The sequence below is a fragment of the Bradysia coprophila genome (genome assembly GCF_014529535.1).
Source record: "Bradysia coprophila strain Holo2 chromosome X unlocalized genomic scaffold, BU_Bcop_v1 contig_39, whole genome shotgun sequence".
Lineage (NCBI taxonomy): Eukaryota > Metazoa > Arthropoda > Insecta > Diptera > Sciaridae > Bradysia > Bradysia coprophila.
In genome coordinates, this window is record NW_023503329.1 from 2,362,355 (window position 1) to 2,387,250 (window position 24,896).

Genomic DNA, 24,896 nt, shown 5'->3' on the forward strand with positions numbered 1-24,896 from the left:
GCGTTATTCGTGCCCTACAGTAGAATTCATCCTGTTTGCACATCTGTTATAGAGATGGTTGGTATCGAAAACACCCACGAGGAGGTCTAACTTTAAAATAAAAAACAAAATTGGCTGCATTGGGAGACAATTTCAATCAGCATCACGATACATTAACGCATGATATGAAACCCATTCCATTGAAATATAGGTCAATTGTCGATACATTTACGTATCTATTAACAGAATTAGTTCAAGGTTCAATTAACAGAGATTTGAAATTTGTGAACAACATCTCTTTTTTAGCGTGTTAGAAGTTTCCAGACAGAGCCGAAGGAGAGGTCTGGAATCGAATTCGCTAAAAATGACTTTTAGTCCGTGGTACGAATAGTATTTTACTATGCTGGTGCATGTAATAAGGCTATTACATGTATAGGCAATAGCCTCTACATAACTCGCATAGTAAAACGTCGTACTACACACGGAAAATAAAGTGATATCTCGTATCACGATGAGTAAATGTACCTCGGGCTAAAGGGCGACCAGAATTATCGCCCAGGGAATTATCGCCCAGACAGATTTTTTCAAAAATTAATTGGTATTATCACCCGGGGAATTATCGCCCAGGAACTATCACCCAGCTCGATGGGAATTATCACCCGGGGAATTATCGCCCAGGAATTATCACCCAGCTCGATAGGAATTATCACCCAGGGAACTATCACCCAGGAATTATCACCCAGACTAACTGGGAACTTTCACCCGGGGAATTATCGCCCAGGAATTATCACCCAGCTATCTGGTAATTATTCCACAGCTAGTTAAAGCTGAGGAATTACGGCCCAGTAAATTTAGAATTATCACCCAGCTATTAGAAATTGAGGAATTATCGCCCAGTGAATTTGGAATTATCACCCAGCTATTTGAGATTGAGGAATTATCGCCCAGTGAACTTGGAATTATCACCCAGCTAACTGAAATTGAGGAATTATCGCCCAGACATTTGTGTTCAAAGTATTACAGAGTCAGCAGTAACTTTTCAACTATGTTAAAAGATTTATCACATTTTCGATATACACATCTTTTATTCCTATTAATTTGGTAAAACATTATCTATAGTAGAGAAAGATAACTTCCTCAGTGTGTAAACTTTAATGCGAATTTACGTCTGATCTAATCAATTGTGCACCTTCTTGTGTTAATCTCATTCGACCTAATCGATTGTGCATCGTCTTAGGGGAATGCACATTTGATTCAATCGATTCACCTAAAACAATGCACAATCTATTGAATGAAACATTTAGGGTAACTAATTGTGCATCAACTTAGAAGCACCTACAATTAGTCTAGCAAATTGTGCATCATCTTAAACGGATGCACATTTAGTCTAGCTAATTGTGCATCAACATATAGTCATCTACAATTAGTCTAGCAAATTGTGTATCATCTTAAACGGATGCACATTTAGTCTAACTAATTGTGCATCAACTTAGAGGCATCTACAATTAGTCTAGCAAATTGTGCATCATCTTAAATGGATGCACATTTAGTTTAACTAATTGTGCATCAACTTAGAGGCACCTACAATTAGCCTAGCAAATTGTGCATCATCTTAAATGGATGCACATTTAGTATAACTAATTGTGCATCAACTTAGAAGCACCTACAATTAGTCTAGCAAATTGTGCATCATCTTAAATGGATGCACATTTAGTTTAACTAATTGTGCATCAACTTAGAAGCACCTACAATTAGTCCAGCAAATTGTGCATCATCTTAAATGGATGCACATTTAGTTTAACTAATTGTGCATCAACTTAGAAGCACCTACAATTAGCCTAGCAAATTGTGCATCATCTTAAATGGATGCACATTTAGCCTAACTAATTGTGCATCAACTTAGAGGCATCTACAATTAGTCTAGCAAATTGTGCATCATCTTAAATGGATGCACATTTAGTTTAACTAATTGTGCGTCAACTTAGAAGCACCTACAATTAGTCTAGCAAATTGTGCATCATCTTAAATGGATGCACATTTAGTTTGTATATATATAATTGGTATATATAGTCTTAACGGGAGTGTTGTATTAAGTGAAACGCACTGCTTGACGATATAATATGGAATCATTCTTTATTCACTTAAGTAACATATTCATGGTTCTTATACTAAAGAGAGAGAACTTACTTCTCTCTTACTTAATATAGTAAGGGGCACTACACCATCCCTCTTCGGCTAGATTGGTGTATGCCAATCGTATTATTATTTATTTCGTACATTATTTATTTCCTTTTGAAAGTTAAACTTTTCTTAGTCTTAAAACTAACCATTGCTTATAATTTATTAATTTTTGGGATTTGATTTCACTTTGTGAGATTGCGACTCTCACCGTCCCTTTTTTTTTTTTAAAGAAATTTATGATAACATAATTTCAAACTGAATTGCAGATTGAAATAAAGATTAAATTGTAAATTAACCCTTAATCTTTAACCTTAATTTAAAAATAAAACTTCACAATAAAATCATAAAAATATTAAAATCATTCTTTTATTTTTGTGACGATTCATTCATATTTTCGGACTCTATTTTTATGCACAGTTTTCAAAAACTTGTCGCCATCTGTGATCGTAACATTTGATCCTTGGATATCCTTAACTATGAATGGACCGTCGTAGCGTTCCGAATGTTTATCATATGGCTCCTTAAACAACTTTACTTTATTATTTAACTCTAATTCTATCGGTTTGGCAGAACGGTCATAGTTCATTTTGTTCCTTAGTTTCATCTTGTCAATAAGATTTCTGGCGTCTACGTGTGCTCTTTGTAGTCTGCACTTCGCTTCCCTGCTAAAGTCATCGATATTATAGATTGGGTCAATTCGACCATCCATCCAATCGAATGGGAGCACTGGGCTCTTACAAAATATCAATTCATAGGGGGAGTATTTGAAATCATAAGACGCGTGATGGGAGATATTATAACAGAACGAGAAATATTTTGAATATTCTTCCCAGTTATCGAGCTGACCGGAAATGTAAGTTCTGACATACTCGTTAAACGTTCTGTGACTCCTCTCTGCTGTACCCACTGTCTGATGGTGATAAGCAGTGGATTTGCTGTGGGTCACATGGAAAAGGACCCATAGTCTTTCTAACACTGAATTCACATATTCCGTTCCCAGATCGGTGATGACCTGTTTCATCAGGCCGAAGATTAACACGAAATTATTGAAAATAGCTCTGGCTACCGTAAGAGCCTGTTTGTCCGGAATAGGAATGATTACCAAGTATTTGCTTAAATCGCAAATTAACGTAATCGCATAGCGATTTCCATTAAGGGAAGTAGGCAATGGGCCTATGGTATCTATCACTACTACATCAAAGGGGGCCTGGGGAGTATTTGTTAATACGAGGGCTTCTTTGTTCTTCACACTGACTTTCGTTAGTTTGCACTTCGTACAACTTTTGACAAAAGAGGCAACATCTCGCCTCATGCCTTTCCAGGCATAATAACTCCTTAAGTTTGCGTAGAGTTTCTTGTGACCTACATGTCCTCCAAAAATCGGATTGTCATGAAAGTACATTAAGAGTTCATTTTGTTTTGTCTTATCATTGATCAAAATCGGGCTTTTAATTAACACTATTCGTAGTTTATTCAATTTATTTTTGCAAATTTCTTTAAAAACGTTAATTGATACAAATTTGAACATAATATCGTTTAGCGACCACTGAATTTCGTTAAAATTTTTCTTTATCGCAATTTCTTGTAAACTATTAATTACTTTCTCGAGAATTGATAAATCATTGCGTATTTCTACCGGAACTTTCATACTGATCAGTTTCTTATAATTTTCGTATATATTGAGCTCTATTACCTCGTCTTTACTTCCTTCTGTACGCGTACACATTATTCGAGGTATCTTTTTATTTATATGCGCATTTAATTGTTCAATTACCGGTACGTAACTTATTTCTTGTGTTTTATTTAAATTTTCATTGGTCGTCATTTCATTTTCCTTTTTCAAATTTCTTGTTTTGGATCTTGTCATAACATATACTGTCTTTGTTTTTCCATATAAATCTAGTAAATCTTTAATATTTAATCGCGATAGGGCGTCGGCCACTACATTCTTAGCTCCACTAATGTGTTCTATTGTGAAATCGTAGCCTTCGAGGTCCAGCCTAATACGAATAAGTTTAGGAGACAAAGTCTTGTGCGTAAATAGATAAATAAGTGATTTATGATCTGTACGGACTCGGAACGGTACTCCGTACACATAAGGTCTAAATTGGGTCAAGGCAAAGTGAATGGCCAAACATTCTTGAATTGGAGTCGACTTCACTGCGTCTGCTTTAGACCATGACTTTGATGCATAATAAATTGGTAGATCATTGTCGTCATGTAGCTGACTCAGTACAGCCCCACAACCTGTTATTGAGGCGTCGACTGTGACTATGAAAGTCTTAGAAAAGTCTGGGTAAGCTAAAACTGGTGGTTTTGTCAAAATTTCCTTTAATGTATCGAAACTTTCTTGGCATTGTTCAGTCCATTCAAAGGTCACGTCTTTTTTAGTCAAATTGTTCAATGGTTTTGCTATAGTCGCAAAATGTGGGATGAAACGTCGATAATAATTTGCGAATGATACAAATCTGTGTGCAGCGTTTTTGTCTGTGGGAACTGGATAATTTTTAACTTTCTCGTGTTTCCTAGGGTCTGGCAATAACGGGAGTGTTGTATTAAGTGAAACGCACTGCTTGACGATATAATATGGAATCATTCTTTATTCACTTAAGTAACATATTCATGGTTCTTATACTAAAGAGAGAGAACTTACTTCTCTCTTACTTAATATAGTAAGGGGCACTACAAGTTTAACTAATTGTGCATCAACTTAGAGGCACCTACAATTAGCCTAGCAAATTGTGCATCATCTTAAATGGATGCACATTTAGTTTAACTAATTGTGCATCAACTTAGAAGCACCTACAATTAGTCTAGCAAATTGTGCATCATCTTAAATTGATGCACATTTAGCATAACTAATTGTGCATCAACTTAGAGGCATCTACAATTAGTCTAGCAAATTGTGCATCATCTTAAATGGATGCACATTTAGTTTAACTAATTGTGCGTCAACTTAGAAGCACCTACAATTAGTCTAGCAAATTGTGCATCATCTTAAATGGATGCACATTTAGTTTAACTAATTGTGCATCAACTTAGAAGCACCTACAATTAGCCTAGCAAATTGTGCATCATCTTAAATGGATGCACATTTAGCATAACTAATTGTGCATCAACTTAGAAGCACCTACAATTAGTCTAGCAAATTGTGCATCATCTTAAATGGATGCACATTTAGCCTAACTAATTGTGCATCAACTTAGAGGCACCTACAATTAGCCTAGCAAATTGTGCATCATCTTAAATGGATGCACATTTAGTTTAACTAATTGTGCGTCAACTTAGAAGCACCTACAATTAGTCTAGCAAATTGTGCATCATCTTAAATGGATGCACATTTAGTTTAACTAATTGTGCATCAACTTAGAAGCACCTACAATTAGTCTAGCAAATTGTGCATCATCTTAAATGGATGCACATTTAGTTTAACTAATTGTGCATCAACTTAGAAGCACCTACAATTAGTCTAGCAAATTGTGCATCATCTTAAATGGATGCACATTTAGTTTAACTAATTGTGCATCAACTTAGAAGCACCTACAATTAGCCTAGCAAATTGTGCATCATCTTAAATGGATGCACATTTAGCCTAACTAATTGTGCATCAACTTAGAGGCATCTACAATTAGTCTAGCAAATTGTGCATCATCTTAAATGGATGCACATTTAGTTTAACTAATTGTGCGTCAACTTAGAAGCACCTACAATTAGTCTAGCAAATTGTGCATCATCTTAAATGGATGCACATTTAGTTTAACTAATTGTGCATCAACTTAGAGGCACCTACAATTAGCCTAGCAAATTGTGCATCATCTTAAATGGATGCACATTTAGCATAACTAATTGTGCATCAACTTAGAAGCACCTACAATTAGTCTAGCAAATTGTGCATCTTCTTAAATGGATGCACATTTAGTTTAACTAATTGTGCATCAACTTAGAAGCACCTACAATTAGCCTAGCAAATTGTGCATCATCTTAAATTGATGCACATTTAGCCTAACTAATTGTGCATCAACTTAGAGGCACCTACAATTAGCCTAGCAAATTGTGCATCATCTTAAATTGATGCACATTTAGCATAACTAATTGTGCATCAACTTAGAGGCATCTACAATTAGTCTAGCAAATTGTGCATCATCTTAAATGGATGCACATTTAGTTTAACTAATTGTGCATCAACTTAGAAGCACCTACAATTAGCCTAGCAAATTGTGCATCATCTTAAATGGATGCACATTTAGTTTAACTAATTGTGCATCAACTTAGAGGCACCTACAATTAGCCTAGCAAATTGTGCATCATCTTAAATGGATGCACATTTAGCATAACTAATTGTGCATCAACTTAGAAGCACCTACAATTAGTCTAGCAAATTGTGCATCATCTTAAATGGATGCACATTTAGTTTAACTAATTGTGCATCAACTTAGAAGCACCTACAATTAGCCTAGCAAATTGTGCATCATCTTAAATGGATGCACATTTAGCATAACTAATTGTGCATCAACTTAGAAGCACCTACAATTAGTCTAGCAAATTGTGCATCATCTTAAATGGATGCACATTTAGTTTAACTAATTGTGCATCAACTTAGAAGCACCTACAATTAGCCTAGCAAATTGTGCATCATCTTAAATGGATGCACATTTAGCCTAACTAATTGTGCATCAACTTAGAGGCATCTACAATTAGTCTAGCAAATTGTGCATCATCTTAAATGGATGCACATTTAGTTTAACTAATTGTGCATCAACTTAGAGACATCTACAATTAGTCTAGCAAATTGTGCATCATCTTAAATGGATGCACATTTAGTTTAACTAGACTTGCTAGACTAATTGTAGGTGCTTCTAAGTTGATGCACAATTTGCTAGACTAATTGTAGGTGCTTCTAAGTTGATGCACAATTAGTTAAACTAAATGTGCATCCATTTAAGATGATGCACAATTTGCCAGATTAATTGTAGATGCCTCTAAGTTGATGCACAATTAATTAGACTAATTGTAGATGCCTCTAAGTTGATGCACAATTAGTTAGACTAATTGTAGATGCCTCTAAGTTGATGCACAATTAGTTAACCTAAATGTGCATCCATTTAAGATGATGCACAATTTGCTGGACTAATTGTAGGTGCTTCTAAGTTGATGCACAATTAGTTAAACTAAATGTGCATCCATTTAAGATGATGCACAATTTGCTGGACTAATTGTAGGTGCTTCTAAGTTGATGCACAATTAGTTAAACTAAATGTGCATCCATTTAAGATGATGCACAATTTGCTAGACTAATTGTAGATGCCTCTAAGTTGATGCACAATTTGCTAGACTAATTGTAGGTGCTTCTAAGTTGATGCACAATTAGTTACCCTAAATGTTTCATTCAATAGATTGTGCATTGTTTTAGGTGAATCGATTGAATCAAATGTGCATTCCCCTAAGACGATACACAATCGATTAGGTCGAATGAGATTAACACAAGACGGTGCACAATTGATTAGATCAGACGTAAATTCGCATTAAAGTTTACACACTGAGGAAGTTATCTTTCTCTACTATAGATAATGTTTTACCAAATTAATAGGAGTAAAAGATGTGTATATCGAAAATGTGATAAATCTTTTAACATAGTTGAAAAGTTACTGCTGACTCGGTAATACTTTGAAAACAAATTTCTGGGCGATAATTCCTCAGTTTCAGATAGCTGGGTGATAATTCCAAATTCACTGGGCGATAATTCCTCAATTTCAGTTAGCTGGGTGATAATTCCAAGTTCACTGGGCGATAATTCCTCAATCTCAAATAGCTGGGTGATAATTCCAAATTCACTGGGCGATAATTCCTCAATTTCTAATAGCTGGGTGATAATTCTAAATTTACTGGGCCGTAATTCCTCAGCTTTAACTAGCTGGGGAATAATTACCAGATAGCTGGGTGATAATTCCTGGGCGATAATTCCCCGGGTGAAAGTTCCCAGTTAGTCTGGGTGATAATTCCTGGGTGATAGTTCCCTGGGTGATAATTCCTATCGAGCTGGGTGATAATTCCTGGGCGAAAATTCCCCGGGTGATAATTCCCATCGAGCTGGGTGATAGTTCCTGGGCGATAATTCCCCGGGTGATAATACCAATTAATTTTTGAAAAAATCTGTCTGGGCGATAATTCCCTGGGCGATAATACCCGTCACCGGCTAAAGCCCTCGGTTACTTTTACTCATCTGGATACGAGATATCACTTTACTTCCCTTGCATAGTAATGTACTATTTCATATTGGACGGAGAAAAAATGTGACGAAGTCGCACTTTTCGGGTCCTAGGTATGAAAAATAGCATTTTGGTATCTAAGTTGTTCTTCTTTTTTTTTTTCTCTGATTTCTTACATTTGTCACGTAAAATGTGAGCAAACGAGGAGGAACAGCTTAGATACACAAGTGGGATTTTTTACGTGGGCAGAGCAATATGCAAAATTCATTTTAACAAATCAAATTCAACTTCAAATGAAAATCTCAAATCTTTAATAATTCCAAAGCACCTAGCAGGGTAATAGAGGTTTTACCACGTGGTGCTTTGATAATTCAGATAATATTTGTGAAGTAAATGAAACCTTACGCGTCTGTACTGTAGAAATGCTTGGATAATGGATAATCAAAAGAGACGAATTCGTTGAGGATTCATTCATACAAAATCATTGTATCGAGCAGACGACGAAAATACATTCAGAGGAGGGACCTAAATCCCGTTAAAATCGTTTACGTATTCGTTTCATGCATTTGTATCAGTAAACATTTTGCACCAAAATCAAAGGCCTACTTATGAATTTAGGTCTCTCGTCAAAATCGACTGCTCCTGCCTGGGTTACTTTACTCTGTCGTGATCCTGTCATCAACGCATTCATTGGATATATAGATGCTGTACCAGTAAGTGCATTGAATATTCTCCAATAAGTTCAACATAATGCACAGATGCACACTCAAGGACACCATGTTTCCCTTCGAATTTACATTGCGAATTGGAACTATTGAGAAGGTAATGTGAACGATAATAGACACTGTAATAGTAGGTTACAGTGCATGCTGCGAAAATGATTCATTACATGGGGGAACAATTTTGAGATACGAGCAACTCACAAGTGTGTGTTTAAGCGCCAAGGTTTGAAAACTGTTATTTTAACAAGGGTAGAGTTTGCATATCCGAGCCGAAGGCGAGGTATGTAACTACCCGCGTCAAAATAACAGTTTTCAAACCGAGGCGCTTAAACACACACGCGTGAGTTGCGAGTTTCAAAATTGTTTCCCCAAGTAATGAATCATGGCAGCAGCTTGCACTGTATTCTATTTTATTGCTTGTCCAAGCGAAAATTGATTCTTACATATCAATTTCTTAACGCAGTAACAACGAATCTAGTATACCGCCGAACCCTCCGAAATTGGCTCACACGTCTACGAAGAAAAAAATCCCGAAAACAACACTAATGTTGGTATTGTTACAGCAGTAATCTCAATACACGTCACAACGGTCACAACAGTCGGCTTGTCACTGAATTGTTTTTCCGTTTCAGGATAATGCATTAATTTTGTTGTTTTCGTTATTTAGAATAAAAATTTTGCAGTGAAGTGAAGTGAATAATGTCTAACATAAGCAAAATGTTTAGTGTTCTCGAATATAAGTGAAAAATACGCAACTAAAAGTGTTTGCCATGTGTTCATTACAAACATTGAATTTATTGCTGGAGCAAAAAATGGCTGACACTTTCAGTTTTGTGATTTTCTTTTCGAAATAATTCAAATGCTTTTGCGACATTCAACTCACGCCACTGGAAAATTTGTGTTCAAAAACACAAAACATCAATAATTATTTTCTTTTTTTCTGTTGGAAGGCATTAAATATTTCAGATGATGCATTCTCCTTCATCTGGCTGCACCCCGCGAAAACTCGTTTTACGTGAATGACTGTGCACCCCGCGAAAATAGAGATTCCTTGACGATAGTGTCACACAAATATCCCTCATGTAATCGACCATTTTCGCAGGGGCCAAATTGATATGTAAGAATCAATTTTCGCTTGGGGCAAGCAATAAAATAATATATATTTGCGTTGCAGAGAGTATGCGGAGTGTTGTCACATTCGACATTCCCGTTGGTGGTGATGTAACCTAATTTGAAGGTGGGAAACACAATAGATAAATGAAATTATTATTTCGCCTTGTTCATATCGACGTATGATAATTGTGAAATGGTCGTTTTCTGAGAACTTTAAATACAAAATTTCCGTATGTTGAGCGTATTGCATCAAAAACACATATAGAGCCAACACACAAAATTTTCGTACAAAAGAAATTTACTCTTGAATAATTTCTAAAACTTATTAAACACAACCCACATTTTGATGTGGTGTGGTGCGGCGTATTATAATAAATTAATGGAAATCTTATTTTATGATTTATAATCATGAACAGCCGTATCTAGCGTATGAACTTATGTGTGTTTTGCTTGAGTCGGAACGTTGACTGATATAATATGCAGGGCTTGTTTCTGCTAGGAGCAGAGGTATTATTGAACGAATTCCATTGACGTTCGCTGTCATTGAAAATAATATTGAGCAATAATATTGACTCGTGCCATTCAAAGCTTTAACCCTACTGTTTCTAACGGTAAACCACGGTTGGTATTTTTTTAAATAGGCGTTTTAAAAAAATTGTTTTTTATTGTTGTTCTTGGCCATTGGAGCCATTGGAACTGAAAAGACGTTTGAATGGAAGGAAAATGTTTAAGCTTTCGATAAAACTTTCTGCCGCCACCATCACCTGAAAATGCCAAAATCCGCACCAACAGGTGTCTGACTGTCTCGCAGAGGTCTCACATTTCACAATAAGTTAATGTAGCAGTGTTCCATAATGCTATTATTTTCAGAATTCCATCGTTTGGAAATTTGACGTTAATACCGGGACGGTTCAACATTACAATCGAGCAATCAAGAGGAGCCCCCATCAAACCACTTCCGATACATGACAATGTACGACGGGTTTACCAACTATGTTACAACAGTAGATGAACAGCTCGACGATGGAATGGTCGATGGAATCGAATCGGATAATGAATTGGTTACCATTGAGGTCACGGTGCAATCGCCGGCCGAAAATCCATTATTTAACGATGGGATTGCGTTGGATTGCGTCCATTGGTCAACGAAATCGATGTAATTGAGGAAACAGTACAGTTTGACCATTCATCGCTTCATCTCTGCCGGTGTTCAAAGATTGGAATCTCGACGGAGAAACAAATGTTTTGACGACGATAAAGATGATGAAAGAGACGATTGGAAAAAATACGTGGCTGCGGATGGTTCGCGCTTGATTTTTCGGCACCGTTTAAAGACGCAACGCTCAATGAAGCAGCACATATTGTGTCAACATTTGAAAAGTTCTTGTCGATTTGAGCGTTGCGACGGGTGCAACGAAGAGTTCAACGTGAACAGTGGCTCTTATGCAGCACATATGAAAAATGGCCACTTGAACCTTGATGGTGAACAAATAATAACAGAAGACGTATCGGATTGACCGTTGCCAACAAAGGATATTACCGTGACCTTTTGGATACAATTCGACATGCGTCGTCGAATGATGCGTTCGGGTATTTATATCCCGTAGAGGGACACGTTATCTGACAATTGAAAGCTGCTGTAGACGCAGGTCAAATGGCCGATTCAAATTACATGTCATTTGTCGGAACAATGATAATGAATGGATACCGACGCAGTCGAGTTTTCGATATTACTTTTATAAGCAACATTATGCAGTATTGTTGCATCAATGTAAAGGAAATGGAAGATGAGGAATAAAATGTTCATTTCTTGTTCAAAAAATTTCAAAACAATCGCTCCGTTCAACTAAACCACAACTTCTTTTTATTTAGATTGTTTAAATTGAAAAAAGATACTTTTTCGTAAGCGGAAATCAATATTAAGAATTAACACACGAAGCTATTTTTTGAGTAAACGGTAAAAGTTCATTTAAAATATCCAGAACGAAATTCAAAATACGTCACACATAACAGCTTAATATAATTTAGAACGAAAATCCGATATGTTGAAGCAAAACGTTTTCGAAATTATGTGTGTATAACAATAGACAATATATTGATACAAAGAAACAAAGGCCCGACACTTCATAACAGATTTTAGGGTGGATTGGTATAATAATCATGCGATAATTAGATTTTTATCGAATTTGTTCAGCTTTAACATCAAAGTGTAATTACTCGGCTCCATTTGAATTTAATCTTCTATGCAATGTGGAACCCTTGTACGTGAAGCTTTGAAATTGACAAACAATTGAAGCAGAAAGTAAATTATTCATCGACTCCGATGGGAAATGTTGCCGATTTACTTTAGCATAATTTAAAGCTTTATGTTAATGAGTGACCATGACCAAACTGATTTTCCGAAAATTGAACTTAAAATTTGTTTTTCTCACAGAGACTTGGGGAATTATCAACGTCAATTTCTACTCTACTCAACATGTTTTTTGAAGTATAAATTTTGAGTCAATGTATAGAGTATAGACGAACGAAAACATTGTATGGACGGTCCGGTCACACAAGAACTTTAGGTAATTTATGACTGTAGCCTATATTTAAGCGAAAACAATAGCATTAGCGGGACATTTAAACAGATCGGATTGGTCGGAAGGTTGTTAAAATTGACGGAACGACGTCTTTGGTGAGAGTCCAACCGGTGAATCTTTTACCAGTGAAAATCGGTAAATATGATTTAGAGTTTTTCGGTATAGCAATTTTTTACCGGTAGAGCTTCGGTAAAGTTCTTCAAACAATCGAACCCCGTTATAAAGTTGTTTGAAAAGCTTTTTGATACAAGAAAACGATTCATTTTAAAAGACATTTCAATTTATTTATTCACATTAAGGGATTAGTTGGTCTTAGGCTTTGTGTAATTTTAAATTGTAATTACATTCGATTCGTAACAACGGTCTGTTAAAATAGATTCAAGTTCTGATAAATAAAAACGACGGAAATGGATTCCCTAGTAGAGAGTAATTTAACAGCATTTTTAAGCATTGAACGTTCCACCTTAATTGTTGACCTATATAAATTTCGGAATAACTCTCGTTGATACCATTCCCAATATATCTAAAGTTCGGACCCAACGACTGGGTGAAGTGCTAAGTTAATGGCTAACAAAAGAATCCAATTAACAGCGTATGTCAACCATATGCAATGCAGAAACAAAACAAAAATTGGTTTAAATTAAGCTATTGGAGAAATTGCGCTTTCAATGTGCATATTACATGATACATACGTGCAAAGACTATATGCGTGTGGTAGATTTGAAAGACTGAATTGCTTTAAATCACCTCAGTTATCAAGGTCTCTCTCGTGAAGAACATGCATTTCCCTTGAGTTTAGTTTGGTCAAACACTCCAACAATATACATAAATAGGAATAAAAAGTAGAGTTTTTCTGCGAGTTTTGTGTTGATCCGAGGCGAAGTCGAGGTCAATAAAAACAAGAAAATTCTCTTAAGACTCTTAATTTTACATACTGAGTGTCGAAAGTGTTGCTTGAAACATGAAAATACGATTTTCGGCGCATATTTTATGTACAAATTTGAATCTGTCTAGAACGGCAATATCGCATTATTATCCCTCGATTATATGTTCTCTGCAAATAAAATAGTGTTTGCACCTCTGACCAAAATGTTTATTTTGACTATTTGGATTATGTACCACGCCTTCAACCGTCAAAATAGTTTATTTATACATAACTTAGTATTTACTGCAATTTTGGAAAACGAGCATTCCGGGACCGATCCACCCAACCAAGCTAAGCAAAATGCACCCGATTTCAAAAGACGAACATATAGTTTAAGTACGATTGAAATCTTTGGAAAATTTTAAAATGCATTCATCAGTTTCAGTGACCAGGACACAACGGTCTCCTACAAATATCTTTATTCAAATTTTAATTTTTCACCTGTAACCACATGATATATGAACTACACCGATAATTTAAGAGTTTCTCAAGCGTAATTTCTCTATTATTACGATAATAAATGAAGTTTTCATAGAAATAAGTTAAAATAACGATGTGTGCTCGTGCATCGCAATTCGCAAAACGAAAAAGTGTACAATACAAAAAAAACAACAATAATTCTAAATGGCGAAAAACAGTCACCGGATAACAATGAACATCGTTATTTGCTTGATAAAATTCAAAAGTTTATGAAAAAAAAACTTTTTTTTTGTTTCTTAGAAATCGAACATAAGAAAACTTCCATTAAATGTCGAATTACACAAGTCGGACAAAATCGAATCAAAAATTTTCAATTTAGATTAATTATACGCTACACAAATTGGACGCATTTATCTATGCTACCTACCTACTACAAAGAATATAATTTAAGACGTTTCGAAATAGAAACATGAAGCTCTTGGCTATTTAAAAAAGAATCATTTTAATTGATGACGAGAGTTATTTGAAATATTTAAAAAAAAACCCAATGCATACACGATAGAGAGAAGCACAAAGACGTATGACTGAAGAAATTTCTACGTAGAAAATGATTTCTCGAAAAAAATAAGGATTTTATCGGGGAACAAACCCCCTCTAACATATTCAAATAACACTTCTCTTTTGCTGGCATACCCGTCATACCACAATGATATCTTATTTTAATTAAAAACTGAGGAGTAATATCAATAAAAGTATTACGCTTTTATTTAACCACTAGAACAAAGACTCATTTGGGATGTACGAGTAGCAACTACTGTCGATGTTCTTAATTTCTTGTGAAAACAGAAGTAAAAACCAATGTTTCAAATTTATAATTCAGTAGGTGTAGGTGTATGCACAAAAATATTCTGTGTTAGGAAGAGCAGTATAAGGAAATGCCTTCATAATATAGTACTCATATTTTCAACGTAACCCTTGTATTAATTGCAGCGGAAGGCGAAACCCACTCGTCGAATTAACAATTTCGCAATTGCAGGAACTAACTTCTTTAAATATTACAATTAGTCACCATATGACACTGAATCTATTCTCAGCATTGGTATTATATGTTTTGTTGAGGTTGTGTGTTTGAAGTTCCTACAACGGGAGGAAGTTTCAGTAGTTCCATGAACCTTTTAAGAACTCTCTAAAGTCGACTCTGATTTTTAATAATAGTTGTTAACTTAGCCGAAGGTTATTAAAACTGAAGCTTACTCGATGGAAAAGACTGAGCAAACTCGCAAGCGTAGGGGGCAATCACTTCAAAGTAATCCCATTTAAACCCCAAGAATCATTTACCCCTCCATGTAAATAGTATCCATGAGAAATAATTCCAAACATTTCGCAAAATTCAGGCCAAAAGAGGTTTTTATGGCCAGATTATAGTAGAAGAACTTTAAGCCGTTTTTGTTGTTGTCTGACAACTTCTCCAACATTATTCACAGTGATTGATAAAAGGCTAAACGTGAACGTTATACTCGAACACTCGATCATGATTAAGAACCCATAGTGGGCTTATAGAGTCTTAGACGACTCACAACAACGACTGAGGGCTCGTCGGTATGGGATTGAACAATTTAGTGGAACAAGACACCATTGGTCGAAAGAATTCCTGGACTACTCCTATTTACCTCTTTAGTACACTTAATCAAGGTCAAGTCAAGTAGGGCTTATAATTATAATAAAGACGTTTGAATTGAAATTTTTAAATATCTTTATCTGACAACGGAATAAACATTGCACGCAGATTAATGTTACAGTTACACATTCAACATTCAATTCGAAATGGGAAATTTATAGTCTGCAGAAACTCGGTTACTCGGAATATTCCCATCATTAATCAAAAGGAAAAAAAACCATACAAACGTAAAGACTGTCTGGAGGAGGTGTATTTTGTAAATATTGAAGCAGGTATATAATGTAACCAGAAGAAGCATTTTTCAGGCCTTCTTTTTTCACTTATTTCGCTACATCAATCATTTAGTAATTAGGATGACATAATTAAGAGGATTAGCGAGAACATAATATTTTGAAAGTCATAAATAACAAAATTTAAAATCTGATTTGTGCTTTAAGATTGGCCACACTCATGAGCAAACTGTTGAGATAAAAAAATATATTTTACGTCGCAATTGTTTGCATCGCCAGAATTCTGAGAATCCCAACCATGTTTTTCTTATATAGTTGGGTAAAGTGCTCAGCATTTCTTATACAAAAAGAAATCAATTAGTTAAGAGATGCAGACGCGCACTGACATGCTTTGATTTTTTTTGTGCTAATGCAATAAAAGGAACTGACACGGAACGACAGAATTTATTATTTTATCTGGACTTCGTTCCATCGTACTTTATATGTGTCTGATTATGATATCCGTTACATGCAGATAAAAGTGCGATCCAATTTAAATGTATTTCAAAATCATTTCGTTTGGCCATATTTGGAAAAGTTTAGTGAATCATAAGCGAAATGCACAACGTTTACCGTTTGAAGACGACGTATACATGAGTCAATGCAGTTGCTCATTGTGGAACAGAAACATTGGAACACTGCAGTAGTATTTTAGGGAAACATACTGCAACTCATAGTTAAATCACCCCTCAATGGCAAAATAACAGAGCCCACAATACTATATTTTGTCATAAAAGTAGAGTCTCTGGCGATCATTTAACAGTATCTCATGTATATATTTTAAAGTGAAAATATAAATAAGCAAGCTATGGTAGTCTTTGAGTACCGGAAGCTGATTGGCGTTTTATGCCAGAACGACGTACAGTTGAAATTTTTGCCACTTTCAAAGAAATTTTGCAAAACATAACTTCACTTCCATGGAAAATAGAGATTAGACGTAAAGAGCAACTTAAAGTTTGCAAAATCCTTTATCAAATGGTAGAACTCTTTCGTCGACCGAGAAGTTTTGGTTTATATTCAAGAACCGTACATACAGGACGCTAAAACACGGAACAAATTTTAAAAAAATGAGTCCCTCTGGTGTTTTAGTATCGCGTTCTTTATGCAAATTCTCTCAGCGTATGTTTTCAGACAGTTTTCCCTTGCTAACAACAACAAGCGAAGAAATTAAATAAAAAAACAAGTTTTTATTCCAAGAAAACTGTTATAAAAATCAAAAAAAAAAAAGGAAAATTCTGTGTATTTTCATGCAAATATTTTCACAGGAAAACATTTACTTGACCCACGGTCGACATATTGTACGAACATTCTGGAAAAATCTCGACAATAAATAACCACAAAGAATGCTCTAACTTTAACATTTCCATTTTATAATTTCGTTTTCGTTGGTGATCATTATATGAGCACAAAAGTTTGATGACAAATGAATGCTTGCGTTCACAACATAAATTGAGAATCCCAACTACCATTTAATTAGTAGCAACTCTGAAATATTCCTCGCATTACCATGTGAATTAATGCAGGACATCATCTCGAGCTTTCAAAAAATGCAATGCAAATTATCGCCAGTACACGGCGAATAGCGGATGTTATGTGTGGTAACTTTTGAATGAGAATACAGTAGAACAAAGAAATTAACGCCAATCAGTGAGTTATGTACTCTAAACTATTAACAAAATGGAAATGCAGCATTTTAATTGCAATCTTTTTTCATTTTTTTAATTGAGAAAAAAAACGTACAAAGAGAAGTTCGATTGAAACAATTCCACATATTTGACGAGAGAATAGATCGCATAGAACCTATGACAATTTTATGAAAATATGAAAATTTACATTCCGTTTTTGTTTATATTATGTTTAACCAGCGTGCATTTTTGCCGAGAATTTGCGTAATTCACTCGAATTTCGCACGATAATAAATGGAGTGGAATGCTCATGGTTTCATGAAGCTGGAATTAAATGATTGGTCGGAATTCGGGAAAACAATTTACTCGAAATTTGTTAGTGAATAAATTGTTGTCGTTGTCACCTTCCCACAAGTCATTCAAATCGGGCGGGATAATCACTTTTGTCAGTGCTGGATGGGAAACACAAATAGGTGATTGAAAAAAGAACGAAAGTTGTATCTCATAGTATTTTAATTAGACACATCCAATATGATAAACCGAAATTTTATGCTCCGAGACTAATGAAACCGTATGAGAATCGCTTTTAGATATTAGCAATCAACAGGAGAACCAATTTGCGTGTAAAATTTGACACAGGTCTCTAGAGTAGGCTTTTTTTACATTAGTGTAATTGCAGCAATCGTCTCGGGTTGCAAACCTTTTACACACATTAAAAGGATAATTCCTAATTACGAAAACCAATAAAATTTAACAGAAAATGATAATTTGATGGTGTTCCAACCTACATACTTCCCCATGCATTCATTCAGTATACTTTACTTACTCTGTAGTTCTTTGTGTAAAAAATGATGGAAACGAACCGAACACTTTTTGTGAATCTCTGTACAAATTTTTCACAAAATTTTCAATTGATTTGAATTCAAGAATGCAACGAACATTTTCTTTATCACAAATTTCTTGGGGTATCAATACATTATACCCGGTAGACAGACGGAACACTAACAAAACCTCTATTGACCAGTTTTTTAATTTTAATTTTTCATTAAATAAAATTAAAATTTTTTTGTAATTACAAATCGACAAGCGTACACACAAAAGGTTAATCAATATGATATTTATAAAGTGGCAATTTCGAATTCAAAACCAGAGAGCGAGAGAGAGCGAGTTGTGGTGTTGTGAAAAACATCTGATTTTCCAGATGATGAATTCCGAAAAGCTGTCTATTTATAAATAAATTATTTATCGTGGTGGTATATTAGCATACACTGTGTGGTTTTGATTCTCTCCCATATTGAAACTGTGTTGTATACATCGAACACAAAATATTGAAAGAAAAAAATAAAAACAAAAATCCCATGTATACAGAGATTATAATTCTAGCCGATGTTTCATCGAAATAATATTGTAGCCTATATGTCTCATATGAAGTATAATAACCAAGACACACGTTTAAAATATATAGTTGAAATCGATCAATGTTGCTTTTTCAATGTAGCGAAATAGGTTCTCGTTTTAATAAAAAAAAAATGAAAAAAAAGTTGCAGGATTAATCTAAATTTAATTATAAAAACTATTTTTGTGATACACAACGTTGGGGAAATTATTTTTCACATTCACATCGAAAATGTATAGGATACGACAGGGATGCGATGTATTTACTTTAATCTGCTCGAATGGAATTTTACAATAACGGAACTTTTAGGTGTTCTGTTTCGGAAAACATAGTCGTTAGTAGGTCTATCATTTCTTGGATTGAGACACGAACATTTCATCGAGAATGTGAACGAAATAGCTCATTGAGGACAAACTGTGTATAGGACCTTGTATTTGTTTACCGAGTGGGGAAATAGGAAATTCCGACCAAAAGCGATATTTGCGGTCAGAGCGAAGCGGGATGAACACAACGTTTTTTCATGCGTGTATGTTGTGTTTTGCCTTTTCTATCCACGAAACGAAAACATCGACTCGCTACACCATTTTCGAAAAAATAAACAAAGTGACAATTCAAATGAGAAAAGTTACATTTTCTCCACACGAGAGAGAAAGTGCTAAACTTTTCTCACTAGAAATTTCATTCGACCAGTCGTCGAGCACACGCAATTTTCCCATGGGGTGAAAATAGGGCAAGGCACAACGCGTGCATAAAAAAACATTTTCCTATATTTTCATGATTTTCTCATATTTTCCCATATTTCCGGAGAATCGGGAAAAATGTATGAAAATGCTGGAGAATAAAGAAAAATTTGGAAATGGTGTTACTACAAATAGCCCCTGGCTTTTTCGCATAAGCCCACGTCATACCGAAATTGGAAATCCGGTCTAACAAAAAATACCATACCTGTTCAGTCCATTCAACATACATATTACCTTCCGGGACTATTAACTGATTCAATGCGGGAAATTTGATCCAGAAAGCCAGTAAATTATGTAGAAGTTTTACGGATCTATTACAAGTCCCTGAAAGACATTGGTTATTATGGTGATAAGGAAGATAGTCTGTGTTTTTCCGTAGTCTGTCAGGAAAATAGCGAAGCCTACATACAATCAGCGAAGCCTACATACAATCATAATCACAATTTCATTGCTAGCATCCTTTAACCTATAAGTAGGTATCGTCTAGTAACTAGCTTCGAAAAGGAAAAACCATCCAATCAAAGCACACCCCTGGCTGTGGAATTTCTTGTATACGTAAAAACGTGTCAATGACGTCGGTATAAATTGACAATGATTTTCAATTTTGTGGTGGAAGTTTATGTTTCTTCGTATGATTGTGATGTTTAGATGAGTTTCGAAAATAGCAAAATGTTTAATTCAATTTATCATTATTCGTAACAAGGACGTATATATACAGTTATGCAAACAATAAATTGTCAACGCTTCACCACCGTTGGTGGATAGAATGGCATCATGCTTTTTTTTCATTTATGCAATAACTGAAAGGAAATAAGTTACAACTTTCATTTTAACTTATCACTGAAAAGTTGTATGTACGGATATGGTGTTGTCGCTTGTCAAAATATCCTTTTTTAATTTACTAAAATCTAATAGATAAGGAAATGTAAATGAAATTTCTAGTTTTAGGTTTGGAGTTGAGTTTCGATTCGACTGTTACGAAGGACAATAATTATGAGACCAATAATCACAAACGAACAAATAATCTAACGCTAAGTCATCGAAATTATTTATTTTATTTTTCTCTAAAACTTTGTTTTTTCATATAGCTTATAATTCACTCAAGATGCACAAATTTTGTGATTTGTGTACAAGTACTCTTTTTGAGAATGTATTTTCCATGTTATATTACTTTATAAATAAAAACGATTTCGTCAAAATACGTCTTGCCTGTGTGCCAAGTCAACAAAAATAAAGGCACACACACCTGGAAAACCCAGTTTCTGCATTCTATAAATGTCGAGAGTTTGACCAAAGAATTATCTAGCAATATCACTGCAATTGTTTACAAAATTAGGAGGACAAAAATCGTACAGTGTCCGCTTGGAAATTTCATTATTTTAGAAGTGTATGAATACAGTGTAATGAAATTTACAAGCGGACACTGTACGATTTTTGGCCTCTTAATTTTGTAAACAATTGGTGGTGATATTGCTAGAGAGCTGCCTTGGTTTGCCCCATTGCCAGCGTCGTAACCTCTTTGAAAATTATAACATTCAACATAGACTGGTTCGAGACTCCTGAATCGAACTATTGACCGACAAAAGTCCCAATAAATCCTAAAGTTTTCACGACTTTTCCAACAACTTACTTTTCATTGTCAAAATTTCGCTTTGAAAGGGTGGTTCTAATATTAAAAAGAAAAGAAAAAAAAAGTAATTTCCGTGTCAAATGACGAATGATTATACATTAAAACCGAGAATTGAAAAACATTGTTATCGACTTGCATAATAGATTGCAGATAACGAAAGTCTTATCGAATCGTTGCGAATTTAATCGTAAGACAGCTGATAGACGAAATTTAAAGTAAATTTTGTTTTTATCGCAACCATACACGGTCATTAGCTAAAAATAATACAAATCGGAAATTAGAACAGTGAAAAAGTGAGCTTTTTTTCTTCGAAACGATGTCAACGAAATACATATCGTCAGCAGAAAGAAATCGTCTAGCAAAGTTAAAGTTCTTCAACGAAAATTCCGAATCGAATCGCCTTCAACGGACTCCATCCTTTCGCCGCTCACTACCAGCACAAACAGCACCACGTCTTAAACAAATCGACATTACCGTGCCTGGCACACCAGTTTCTTCCAAATATCTCGCCCGGATGAAAGAAAATCAAAACAACGTCGAGTACAGTAATCAAACCAACAAAACGGAATGTGTGGCCGACCAAACGGAATATGTGGATCCCTTTGAAGTGTTTCTGAGCTCAATGAAGAAATTGAACGACGGCGAATTGAGGCAAAACGATGGAAAAGACATTTTGGAACTATTTGTGAAATTGGAGCAGATTGTCGAAAAGAAAGAGTTTGGATACAATAATATTGGTGTGATGAATGGTCAATCGAATTTGAAAGTGCATCCAGCTGTACGCCGGAGTTTGAGTAGACGACATTCGCTTCAAGAAAATATTAATTGAATAAAGTGAATCACCAGTAAAATACGTTTTGTTGCATTTGTGTATGGGAGGGTAGACACTCTTCGCTATACTTATAGAGCATTCAAAATAGGTGCACAGAGACTTTATTAATATAAAAATGGTTCCAAGTATCTTACGTATTCAAAGGCCAGCATTATTACCAAATTTGACTTTGTAAATTTTTTGCGTCGTTTACGGTTGAGTTGGTTGAGACGTTTTGTTGAGAATTTATTGCGAAAAAAGTTTTTCAAGTAAAATGAGAGATAGCGGAAAATGAACTTAGAGTCCAGAGTGTTAATTTTTGCTGGTGAGTGTCAATTTTGCTGAATTTTAAAATGTTTTCACAGCCAGTTGAATTTTTTTATTTATACGCACGGTGTTTTTTATCAAATTTTCTTGTTTCATTTTTATCTGATCGGAATTGCATTGTGAGATAAATCGAAAATTTGAGATAAAAATTAACTTGTTATCGAAAAACGTAAACAAATTCATTATTATCTTCGGCTGAAATGTCTCTCCAAAGTTTACAGTACACTCAAAGTCAGTACATTCATCCAAATAGGTTCCACAATTCCGTTGGTCTTTTTTTTTTATTGAATTTAGATAAATTGATTCAAGCCCGTGCTGTATTTGAACTCACTCGTCTTCAAAAACCAACCACAATTTGCTCAGCCTCGATTAGCAACAGGTAATTGTGGTCGCGTATGCTGTTACAGCAGGAAAAGCTATTGAGTGAACTAAAATTAGCGGAAACCACAACTAGAATTTTAAGGTTTTTCCGTTAAATTGCGTGTGGTGAAATGTTATGAAAATGGATTTAATCCATTGTTGAAATATTGTTCTCCAATCTGGTTCCAGAGCTGTCGTACAACTAAAGTCGATGTATAATCGAACAGAACCCATCAGTGGATCAATCGATCCCTCACCAATCGAATAGCTATCAGTTTTGTGCACAATCGAAATATCAGTCTTACGATGTTGTTATGCATTTTGAAAGACTACGACGAGATTCTGGATCAACTGAAAATCCCAACATATCAGGATTTCATAACGCCCATCACTCAACCGCTCACACTTTACATCGAGGAACTGAAATTTTCCAAAAATCATTCAATGATCGATGAATGGTCAAACTTTCAATCAAATAATTTGCGGATTATGGAAAACAGGAAGGTTTTACTGTGGGCTCGTCTGATTTTGTTAGAAAAGGAATTGCAAGGAAATTCTGTAAATTTTAAGGAAACATGCAGGATCACCTATGGTAATGAATGATTTACTATACAGCTAATTTATCGATGGTGGAGTGGCAGAAAATTGGCATATTGTTTAACATTGTTGTAAAACTTAAATGAAAACTTTTCGCATTTGCCGCCTTTATTGAAATTATAATTAAAGGAGAATTCTGAATTATACATACAAACGATGTGGGTAATAGGTGTTGTATATACGTATATGTTACGATGGAAAATATATTTTTAATTCCAAAAATATACACCAGACCCCTATCGCTTCCCATAAATCAGAAACAATTTCAATAAAGAAATAGCATCCAGAATCGAACCATTTCCAATTGCAAATCGTAAACGGTAAGGCAATTAAACATCTTATATCCATGTTGTATACCTACACCAGAAACTAAACATCAATCAAATGCAAATTAGGTAAGAAAAACAATTTCAGTCAACAAAAATCGCCAACAGCTCATCAAACACAGTTTCCGAAAACATTACAGACACACACAGGGAAAGAGAGGAAGAGATACACAACAATTAAGTAAATTGAACAAAGTTTTGAATACCAACTTTGGTTCGGAAGTTGGGTTTGGGTTAAATTTTCTGTGAAATGGGGATTCAGCCGACATTTGGTTGCGACTATTTTTGGATTCTTTGCAACAATTTTTCGGCGATAAAAATATGTTACGTGGTTGTGAGAAACACAAATAATCTAATTTCGTCGTTTTATACATCCCTTTTATTACTAAAAATTAAAAGTTTATTGGAGACTTATTACATTGGCGAGGAAGAAATTACATTTTTCTTTGAAAAATTTACGGAAAATCTTAATCCCTTAAATAATAATTTGTACACCACAACAGCAGTGTAGGAATTCGCAATTTGTAGAAAATAAACAGAAACAGTTGTTGCTGTAAAAGTGGCTATAGAAACAGTTGGTGCTATAAAAGTGGCTATAGAACATAGAACATGCATTATGTCCTACTTAAAATCATAAAATTCAATTACTAGTCGGAGATCTGCTTCAAATCAGCTCGTGAAAACAGGTCAGGCCTACCAGACACCTCTTTCCATCTGAACCTGTATCAATACACTTCATCTCTGCTTGAATTGACTTTGTAGCAGAAACAATCTTTGAAACGAGTCAAGCTAACCCAAAAATTTGGATTTAAATTTGAGTTTGCCTGCAAGGGAAGGCTGGAGGGACTCCTAAAAGATTGAAGTGCAGCTGTTGTTTTTATGGCATTTTTTAGTTGTTTTGACAAAAACCTATTTCATTGTAATAAGATTTAGGATCAGATAGCAGGATTCAGGAGCTTTTTTGAATTTTCGGTTACTGAATTCCCTAAGATATAATCTGATGAAATCT

The 24,896-nt window shown here is 34.9% G+C and overlaps 1 protein-coding gene and 1 long non-coding RNA gene across 8 annotated transcripts in view; one reads left to right on the forward strand and one right to left on the reverse strand.

Annotated features, from left to right (window-relative positions):
• LOC119069780 (stAR-related lipid transfer protein 13) overlaps positions 1–24,896 on the reverse strand; it is an 87,013-nt gene that overhangs the window by 8,550 nt on the left and 53,567 nt on the right. The gene's annotated exons all lie outside the window — the stretch shown is intronic.
• LOC119069783 lies at positions 23,640–24,075 on the forward strand. The gene is made up of 2 exons (XR_005086407.1): positions 23,640–23,730; positions 23,794–24,075. It is a non-coding gene; the product is annotated as an uncharacterized LOC119069783 (long non-coding RNA).